Consider the following 10,244-nt stretch of genomic DNA (forward strand, 5'->3'; position numbering starts at 1 on the left):
TATAGTTTCTAATCTTATGTTTAGATCTTTAATCCATTTTGAGTTTATTTTTGTGTATGGTGTTAGAAAGTGTTCTAGTTTCATTCTTTTACAAGTGGTTGACCAGTTTTCACAGTGCCACTTGTTAAAGAGATTGTCTTTTCTCCATTGTATATTCTGGCCTCCTTTGCCAAAGATAAGGTCTCCATAGGTGTGTGGATTTATCTCTGGGCTTTCTATTTTCTTCCATTGATTTATATTTCTCTCTTTGTGCCAGTATCATACTGTCTTGATGACTGTGGCTTTGTAGTAGAGACTAAAGTCAGGCAGGTTGATTCCTCCAGTTCCATTCTCCTTCCTAAGATTACTTTGGCTTTTTGACGTTTTTTTGTATTTCCATACAAATTGTGAAATTATTTGTTCTAGCTCTGTAAAAAATACCATTAGTAGCTTGATAGAGATTGCATTGAATCTATAGATTGTTTTGGGTAGTATAGTCATTTTCCCTATATTGATTCTTTCAATCCATGAACACGATATATTTCTCCATCTGTTTGTGTCCTCTTTGATTTCTTTCACCAGTGTTTTACAGTTTTCTATGTAAAGGTCTTTTGTTTCTTTAGGTAGATATATTCCTAAATATTTTTTTCTTTTCGTTGCAATGGCGAATGGAATTGTTTCCTTAATTTCTCTTTCTTTTTTCTCATTGTTAGTGTATAGGAATGCAAGGGATTTCTGTGTGTTGATTTTATATCCTGAAACTTTACTATATTCATTGATTAGCTCTAATAATTTTCTGGTGGAGTCTTTAGGGTTTTCTATGTAGAGGATCATGTCATCTGCAAACAGTGAGAGTTTTACTTCTTCTTTTCCAATCTGGATTCCTTTTATTTCTTTTTCTGCTCTGATTGCTGTGGCCAAAACTTCCAAAACTATGTTGAATAGTGGTCGTGAGAGTGGGCTCCCTTGTCGTGTTCTTGACTTTAGGGGAAATGCTTTCAATTTTTCACCATTGAGGATAATGTTTGCTGTGGGTTTGTCATATATAGCTTTTATTATGTTGAGGTATGTTCCTTCTATTCCTGCTTTCTGGAGGGTTTTGATCATAAATGGATGTTGAATTTTGTCAAAAGCTTTCTCTGCACCTATTGAGGTAATCATATGGTTTTTATTTTTCAATTTGTTAATGTGGTGTATTACATTGATTGATTTGCGGATATTGAAGAATCCTTGCATCCCTGGGATAAAGCCCACTTGGTCATGATGTATGATCTTTTTAATATGTTGTTGGATTCTGTTTGCTAGAATTTTGTTAAGGATTTTTGCATCTATGTTCATCAGTGATATTGGCCTGTAGTTTTCTGTTTCTGTGGCATCTTTGTCAGGTTTTGGTATTAGGGTGATGGTGGCCTCTTAGAATGAGTTTGGAAGTTTACCTTCCTCTGCAATTTTCTGAAAGAGTTTGAGTAGGAGAGGTGTTAGCTCTTCTCTAAATTTTTGGTAGAATTCAGCTCTGAAGCTGTCTGGTCCTGGGCTTTTGTTTGCTGGAAGATTTCTGATTACCGTTCCAATTTCCGTGTTTGTGATGGGTCTGTTAAGAGTTTCTATTTCTTCCTGGTTCAGTTTTGGAAAGTTGTACTTTTCTAAGAATTTTCCATTTCTTCCAAGTTGTCCATTTTATTGGCATATAGTTGCTGATAGTAGTCTCTTGCTGCTGCTGCTGCTAAGTCGCTTCAGTTGTGTTGGACTCTGTGCGACCCCATACACGGAAGCCCACCAGGCTACCCCATCCCTGGGATTCTCCAGGCAAGAACACTGGAGTGGGTTGCCATTTCCTTCTCCAAGGCATGAAAGTGAAAAGTGAAAGTGAAGTCACTCAGTTGTGTTTGACTCTTAGCAACCCCATGGACTGCAGCCTACCAGACTCTTCCATCCATGGGATTTTCCAGGCAAGAGTACTGGAGTGGGGCGCCATTGCCTTCTCCGAGTAGTCTCTTATGATCATTTGTATTTCTGTGTTGTCTGTTGTGGTCTCTCCATTTTCATTTCTAATTTTGTTGATTTGATTCTTCTCCCTTTGTTTCTTGATCAGTCTGGCTAATGGTTTGTCAATTTTATTTATCTTCTCAAAGAACCAGCTTTTGGCTTTGTTGATTTTTGCTATGGTCTGTTTTGTTTCTTTTGCATTTATTTCTGCCCTAATTTTTAAGATTCCTTTCCTTCTACTAACCCCGGAGTTCTTCCTTTTCTAGTTGCTTTAGGTGTAGAGTTAGGTTATTTATTTGACTTTTTCTTGTTTCTTGAGATAAGCCTGTTTTGCTATGAACCTTCCCCTTAGCACTGTTTTGGGTTGTTATGTTTTCATTTTTGTTCATTTCTATGCATATTTTGCTTTCTTTTTTTTATTTCTTCTGTGATTTGTTGGTTATTCAGCAGCGTGTTTTTTAGCCTCCATATGTTGGAGTTTTTAATAGTTTTTCTCCTGTAATTGACATCTAATCTTACTGCACTGAGGTCAGAAAAGATTCAATTTTTTTGAATTTACCAGGGCTAGATTTATGGCCCAGGATGTGATCTATCCTGCAGAAGGTTCCATGTGTGCTTGAGAAAATGGTGAAATTCATTGTTTTGGGGTGAAATGTCCTATAGATATCAATTAGGTCTAATTGATCTATTGTAGCATTTAAAGTTGTGTTTCCTTGTTAATTTTCTTTTTAGTTGCTCTATCCATAGGTGTGAGTGGGATATTAAAGTCTCCCACTATTATTGTGTTATTGTTAATTTCCCCTTTCGTACTTGTTAGCATTTGTCTTACATATTGCGGTGCTCCTATGTTGGGTGCATGTATATTTATAATTATTAGATCTTCTTCTTGGATTGATCCTTTGATTATTATGTAGTGTCCTTCTTTGTCTCTTTTCACAGCCTTTGTTTTAAAGTCTATTTTATCTGATATGAGTATTGCTACTCCTGCTTTCTTTTGGTCTCTATTTGCATGGAGTATCTTTTTCCAGCTCTTCACTTTCAGTCTGTATGTGTCCCTTGTTTTGAGGTGGGTCTCTTGTAGACCACGTATATAGGGGTCTTGGTTTTGTATCCTTTCATCCAGTCTTTGTCTTTTGGTTGGGGCATTCAACCCATTTACATTTAAGGTAGTTATTGATAAGTATGATCCCATTGCCATTTACTTTATTGTTTTGGGTTTGAGTTTATACACCCTTTCTGTGTTTCCTGTCTAGAGAAGATCCTTTAGCGTTTGTTGGAGAGCTGGTTTGGTGGTGCTGAATTCTCCCAACTTTTGCTTGTCTGTAAAGCTTTTGATTTCTCCTTCATACTTGAAAGAGATCCTTGCTGGGTACAGTAATCTGGGCTGTAGGCTATTTTCTTTCCTCACTTTAAGTATGTCCTGCCATTCCCTTCTGGCCTGAAGGGTTTCTATTGAAAGATCAGCTATTATCCTTATGGGAATCCCCTTATATGTTATTTGTTGTTTTCCCCTTGCTGCTTTTAATATTTGTTCTTTGTGTTTAATCTTTGTCAATTTGATTAATATGTGTCTTGGGGTGTTTTGCCTTAGGTTTATCCTGTTTGGGACTCTCTGGGTTTCTTGGACTTGGTTGATTATTTCCTTCCCAATTTTAGGGAAGTTTTCAACTTTTATCTCCTCAAGTATGTCCTCATGGTCTTTCTTTTTGTCTTCTTCTTCTGGGACTCGTATGATTTGAATGTTGGGTTGTTTAACATTGTCCCAGAGGTCTCTGAGGTTGTCCTCATTTCTTTTAATTCTTTTTTCTTTTTTCCTCTCTGTTTCATTTATTTCTACCATTCTATCTTCTCCCTCACTTATCCTATCTTCTGCCTGTTATTCTATTGTTGGTTCCCTCCAGAGTGTTTTTGATCTCATTTATTGCATTATTCATTATATATTGACTTTTTTATTTCTTCTAGGTCCTGGTTAAACCTTTCTTGCATCATCTCGATCCTTGTCCCCAGGCTATTTATCTGTGGCTCATTTTGTTTTCAAGATTTTGGATCATTTTCACTATGATTATTCAGAATTCTTTATCAGGTAGACTCCCTATCTCTTCCTCTTTTGTTTGGTTTGGTGGGCGTTTATCTTGTTCCTCTACCTGCTGGGCATTTATCTGCCTTTTCATCTTGTTTATGTTGCTGTGTTTGGGGTGGCCTTTCCGTACTCTGGCAGTTTGTGGTTCCTCTTTATTGTGGAGGTTCCTCGCTGTGGGCGAGGTTGGATGGGTGGTTTGTCAAGGTTTCCTGGTTAGGGAAGCTTGCATCAGTGTTCTGGTGGGTGGAGCTGGATTTCTTCTCTCTGGAGTGCAATGAAGTGTCCAGTAATGAGTTTTGAGATGTCAGTGGGTTTGGTGTGACTTTGGGCAGCCTGTATATTGAAGCTCAGGGCTATGTTCCTGTGTTGCTGGAGAATTTGCGTGGTATGTCTTGCTCTGAAACTTGTTGGCTCTTGGGTGGTGGTTGGTTTTAGTGTAGGTATGGAGGCGTTTGATGAGTTCCTATTGATTAATGTTCCCTGGAGTCAGGAGTTCTCTGGTGTTCTCAGCATTTGGACTTAAGCCTCCTGCCTCTGGTTTTCAGTCTTATTCTAACAGTAGCCCTAAGACTTCTCCATCTATATGGCACTGATAATAAAACATCTAGCTTAATGATGAAAAGTTTCTCCACAGTGAGGGACACCCAGAGAGGTTCACAGAGTTACATGGAGAAGAGAAGAGGCAGGAGGGAGATAGAGGTGACCAGGAGGAGAAGAGGGGGAATCAAAAGGGGCAAAAGCAAGCTAGCCAGTAATCACTTCCCTATGTGCTCTCCACAGTCTGGATCCCTCAGAGATGTTCACGGAGTTACACAGAGAAGAGAAGAGGGAGGAAGGAGACAGAGGTGGCCAGGAGGATAAAAGGGGGAATCAAAAGGAGAGAGACAGATCTAGCCAGTAATCAGTTCCCTAAGTGTTCTCCACAGCCTGGAACACACAAAGAGATTCACAGAGTTGGGTAGAGAAGAGAAGGGGAGGGAGGAGCTATAGGCGACCTGGTGGAGAAAAAGGAGAGTCAAAAGGGGGAGAGAGCAATCTAGCCAGTAATCTCACTCCCAAGTAAAAATGGGTACTGAAGATTGGGTTCTTAAAGGTACAAAATTGATAACAAATACCAAAAAGCAAAGATTAAAAACCTAGAGTAGAGGTTGGATTCTCAAAAATACAATATTAAAGAAAAAAACAAAGTCACAAAAATTATTAAAAAATATATATATATATATATGAAGTTTGCTTTAAAAATAGGGTCTTTTTTTTTGCAAAGTAAGAGTAGGTTATAAAAATGAAAATTAAAGGAGTAATAGAGGACTTAAAATTTAAAAAAATTTTTTAATTAAAAAAATGATAATAGTAAAACTATATCTAGGACTTTCTCTGGTGTTGTTGTGGACAGTGGGTTCAGTTCAGTTTCAGATAGTTCCTTGATCTGGCTTATACTTCTCAAGATCTCTAGGCCCTTTTCTATGTAGTCGGTGCTAACTGCAGGGTTTTAATCTATTGCACCTGTCACTTCCAAAGCAGTTGCCTCTGTTTATTTTAGCTTCTGTTTGCTGGTCTCTTCAGTGTCTAATTTCCGCCCTGACACAAGGGGGCAGTGGTGGTCACTTTTGTAGGCTCACTTGTTCAGTCGTGCTGTGAGGAGGGAGGAACACTGCATACACATATCACTGATATCACTGGCGTGTGTGGGGAGCGCTCGGCCACCCTGGGTTTGCCCCCCTCACGGCGTGCGTGCTTTCCCCGTCTACACGGCTCAGGCTCCAGGTTGCTCTGCAGGGGAACTATCTAAAGTGGGCCCTGGGTTGCGTGCGCTTCCCAGGTCTAAGCCGCTCAGCTTCAGGTTCTCCCGTATAAGGCGCAGACTTGGTGGGGCCTGCGTTTTGTGCCCTTCCCAGCTCTGAGCCGCTCAGGTGACCAGGTGCTTGGCGAGCGCGGTGGCCCCAATTGGGGGCTGCATCTTCTCGCCTCCCCCATCCCAGCTGCTCGGTTTTCTGGGTGTACAGCGGGCGTGCATTCTCAGGTGTGCGGTGTGTCTCTTCTGGGGAGCTGATCTCTGGCTGCGACCCCCCTGGCGGATGTCGACTCTTCCTGGTCCAGAATCCCAGGAAGTCTTGGTTAGCAACGAAGCCTGCTTGCAGTTTGGTAGATGATGCCTCTCTGGGGCCGCAATCGCCCCCTTTCTGGCCCTGGCTGCCCTCGCCTGCCTGTCTCTGGCGGGGGGTGGGCCGGTCCACAGCCGGCCAGCTCTGCTCAGTCCTTTGTTCTGTGAGCGGGCCTGATGGTGTCTTAGGTTAGGACTTTTCACAGGATAGATATCCCAGTCTGAGTTGCTATCTCAAGTTAGTTCCCTCGGATTGCCCTCGGGGCATTCATGCCTGGTCCTTACCCTAAGGATGCAGCCCGCGCCTCCCTGACCAGTGGCAGATGCGAGTGTCTGCGCTGCTTCTCTGCTGGGAGTTGCCCTTAGGCACGTAATCTGTGGGTTTTAATTATTTTTTTATTTTTCCTCCCGGTTATGTTGCCCTCTGAGGCTCCAAGGCTCGCCACAGACTCACCGGTGAGAGTGTTTCCTGGTGTTTGGAAACTTCTCTCTTTTTTAAAACTCCCTTCCTGGGACGGATCTCCATCCCTAACTCTTTTGCTTCTTTTTTTATCTTTTATATTTTTTCCTACCTCCTTCCAAAGACAATAGGCTGCCTTTCTGGGTGCCTGATGTCCTCTGCCAGCATTCAGAAGTTGTTTTGTGGAATTTACTCAGCGTTCAAATGTTCTTTCGATGAATTTGTGGGGGAGAAAGTGGTCTCCCCATCCTATTCCTCCGCCATCTTCTAGCTGTTCCTTTTTAAAGGAAGGTAATGATATTCTAAGTTATACTAGTAGTCTTGAAATGACCTATATTTGAACCTAGTTGGGTATGAACTGGTTAGTTCTAACCAGTATAGGGTCCCTTGGTACATCTGAGTGTTAGGCTGCCGGGGTCCAGCTTCGACAGGATCCAGGGAGTACCCTCAGGATGAACGGTGTCGGCGAGAGAGAGAGAAGACACGCGAGACCAGCCTTGATAGGGCCAAGTCTGTGTTTTTACTTTTTGACAATTGGTTTTATACCCTTTCACAGAACGTTTTCAAGGTACAAGATGCTTACTCATGATTACACAGGATTAGCATTGCATCATTTTGATTTTTAGGAAAAGCAGGATTTTTTTGCTTTCTAATTCTATAGTAATTTTTAGCACATGATCTTCTGGCCTTGAGGCTATTAACATTTCATGCAGGTCAGGTGATTGTAAACCTATTTTCTGTTTTTATGGTGACCTTAACTGAAAGGTAACAGGGTCATAGGGAAATAGTACAGAGTAGAATTATATTCTTGTTAATACACAAATTAATCTTTCTGCAAAAGTTGTCAGTTGCATTTATCTAAGAAGTTTACCTCATACAGACTCTGCGGCTTCAGTGAGGCAGCTTCTGCCTAGCACTCCTGGCTGACAATTAACAACCATCTCATTGTTACCACACTAGGGCTAAGTTCTTATTTCTCTAGATCTTTAACTATATTAACAATGGTTTTTATAACACAACCTTAGCACATTAAAGGCAAAAATACAGCAAGCAAAACACAGCAAGCAAATCACAACCCAATAACCACCTATAGAATAATTTTCTTATGTTTTCTAATAGGACTCCTTCACCCCTCAAAAATGCTCTATGTCTATTAGGGCTTTCATATAATCAGGTTCTTTATGCTATTTTATGATTAGGATATTATAAGCAATCATACATATTAGTACCAAGCGCATAAATGCATTTGGCTAACAAACTACTAGCAAAGGAGTTTAAATTAAAACACTCCTTTCACTCTGAATAATCTCATAAAATACCACCACCTGGGAAACTTATTGATTAAAGTTCTAAATTGATTCTTATTTGGGAAGAGATGGGGGAAGGCCTGCCTGCCTGTGTCAGAGAAATTAGGGAGTAGTCCATTGAGGCAGGCATCAGAAAGACAGATACCATCTTTAAGGTGAGAGCCGGGGGCAGCTTTTCGAAATCCCTGAAAACCTGATCTGCCTTGCCTGTCAGGCTTTCTCCTCGTGACCTTGTCATGGGTGGGATCTCGTGAGCTGGCCTTTTTGAAAACCCCTGAAAACCTGATCCGCCTTGCCCGTCAGGTTTTCTCCCTTACGGCCTTGTTAGGGGTAGGGTCTCGTGTGTTGGCTCCCGGCATTAGGCATTTAGAAGTAGTGTCGTTGGTGACAAGTTCCTGGACTCTAACCAAAAATCAGGCATGCATTTTTACTTCCCTTGGCCTTGGAGGATGTTTTCTCTGGGTGTCTGAAAAACGTCAGTGATACCTTTTTGACTAACCATGTCCCACTCATGGAAAAATGTCTTTTTGCCCTTCTGTTGGGGGAGGGGGATAAATCTCTGAAAGGCACCTCTGGTGAGTCCTGCCTTGGTAAAGGTTCACTCCCGTTAACTTGATACTGAGATGAAACTATTCACATAGAGTGAATTATACACCAGATAAAAGGTTACAACTTTTGCCTGAAGGTGAACTTTCAGGCCGGCCAACTCCAGCACAGCCAATCAAAAAGCAGAATGTTCTTACAGCACAGCCAATCAGAAAGCAGGAAGTTCCTACAGCTTACAAGGAGTTGCCCTTGAATTTGCCTGGGCGCTGTTTCCACATGCCCTTAAGGGCATTGCCAAGGTCTTCATTGTGTGAAAGTCCTCCATCCACATTTCCCATTCCTGGAATCATGACCTCTTACTGTTTGTGCTGCCATGGGTTTTCTTGATGGTTTCTTTTCCTATTTTAGAAACCCTGAAGATGTTAAGTAGTTTTTCTGCATTCTGGCCATCTTTTGTTGTTGTTCACTCTCTAAGTCCTGTCCGACTCTTTGTGACCCAACTGCAGCATGCCAGGCACCCTGTCCTCTACTATCTCCTGGAATTTGCTCAGACTCCTGTCCATTGAGTCAATGATGCCGTCCAACCATCTCATCCTCGGTTGCCCGCTTCTCCTCCTGCCTTTAATCTTTCCCAGCCTCAGAGTCTTTTCCAATGAGTGGACTCTTCACATCAGGTGACCAAAGTTCTGGAGCTTCAGCTTCAGCATCAGTCCTTCCAATGAATATTCAGGGTTGATTTCCATTAGAATTGACTGGTTTGATCTCCTTTCTGTCCAAGGGACCCTCAAGAGTCTTCTCCAGCACCATAGTTCGAAAGCATTATTCTTTGGCTCAGCCTTCTTTATGGTCCAACCCTCACATCTGTATATGACTACTGGAAAAAGCATAGGTTTGACTGTATGGACTTTTGTTGGTAAAGTGATGTCTCTGCTTTTTAATACACTGTCTAGGTTTGTCATAGCTTTCCTTTCAAGGAGCAAGTTTCTGTTAATTTCATGGCTGCAGTCACTGTCTGCAGGATTTTGGAGCCCAAGAAAATAAAAACTGTCACTGTTTCCACTTTTCCCCCATCTCTATTTGCCATGAAGTGATGGTACTGGATATCATGATATTTTAGCAAATAAAAGATAGATAAATAATTAAATGGAATGAAAATGCTTGTACTAATAATGAAATAAATGGTCCCCTGCCCCTTGCTTGTCATGCCCAGTACAGATGCAACTGTGTCGTCTTCCTAAATTCTTGAATTCTTCTAAAGCCTACCTGCTCCTTCCCTTCTTTCTTTGCACTCATTAAAATATAAACAACGATATACTTATTTAAAGCACATCCATTTGTAAGGTGCAAAGTGTTATCAGGCTTCCCTGGTGGTTTAGAAGGTAAAAGAATCTGCCTGCAATGCAGAAGACCTGGGTTTGTCTCCTGGGTTGGGAAGATCCCCTGGAGAAGGGAATGGCAACCCACTCCAGTATTCTTGCCTGGAGAATTTCATGGACAGAGGAGCCTAGGGGGCTACAGTCCATGGGGTTGCAAAGAGTTGGACACAATTGACTGACTAATACACATGCACAAAGTGAAATATTTAACTGGGAAATGCTGGAGTCCCCTAATATTTTCTTAGAGTTCTATAAATCAATATTCATCAAGGAGTTTGTTTTATATAATTAAAAAAACTTTCATTTATTGTAAAAAGTACTATGTGCCAGACATGTAATACATCAAAGAAGCATGTAATACATGCAATTACACAAATTAACAACAATTTAATACTTATTTTACTAGTAG

This window comes from Dama dama, chromosome 22 (genome assembly GCF_033118175.1).
Source record: "Dama dama isolate Ldn47 chromosome 22, ASM3311817v1, whole genome shotgun sequence".
NCBI lineage: Eukaryota > Metazoa > Chordata > Mammalia > Artiodactyla > Cervidae > Dama > Dama dama.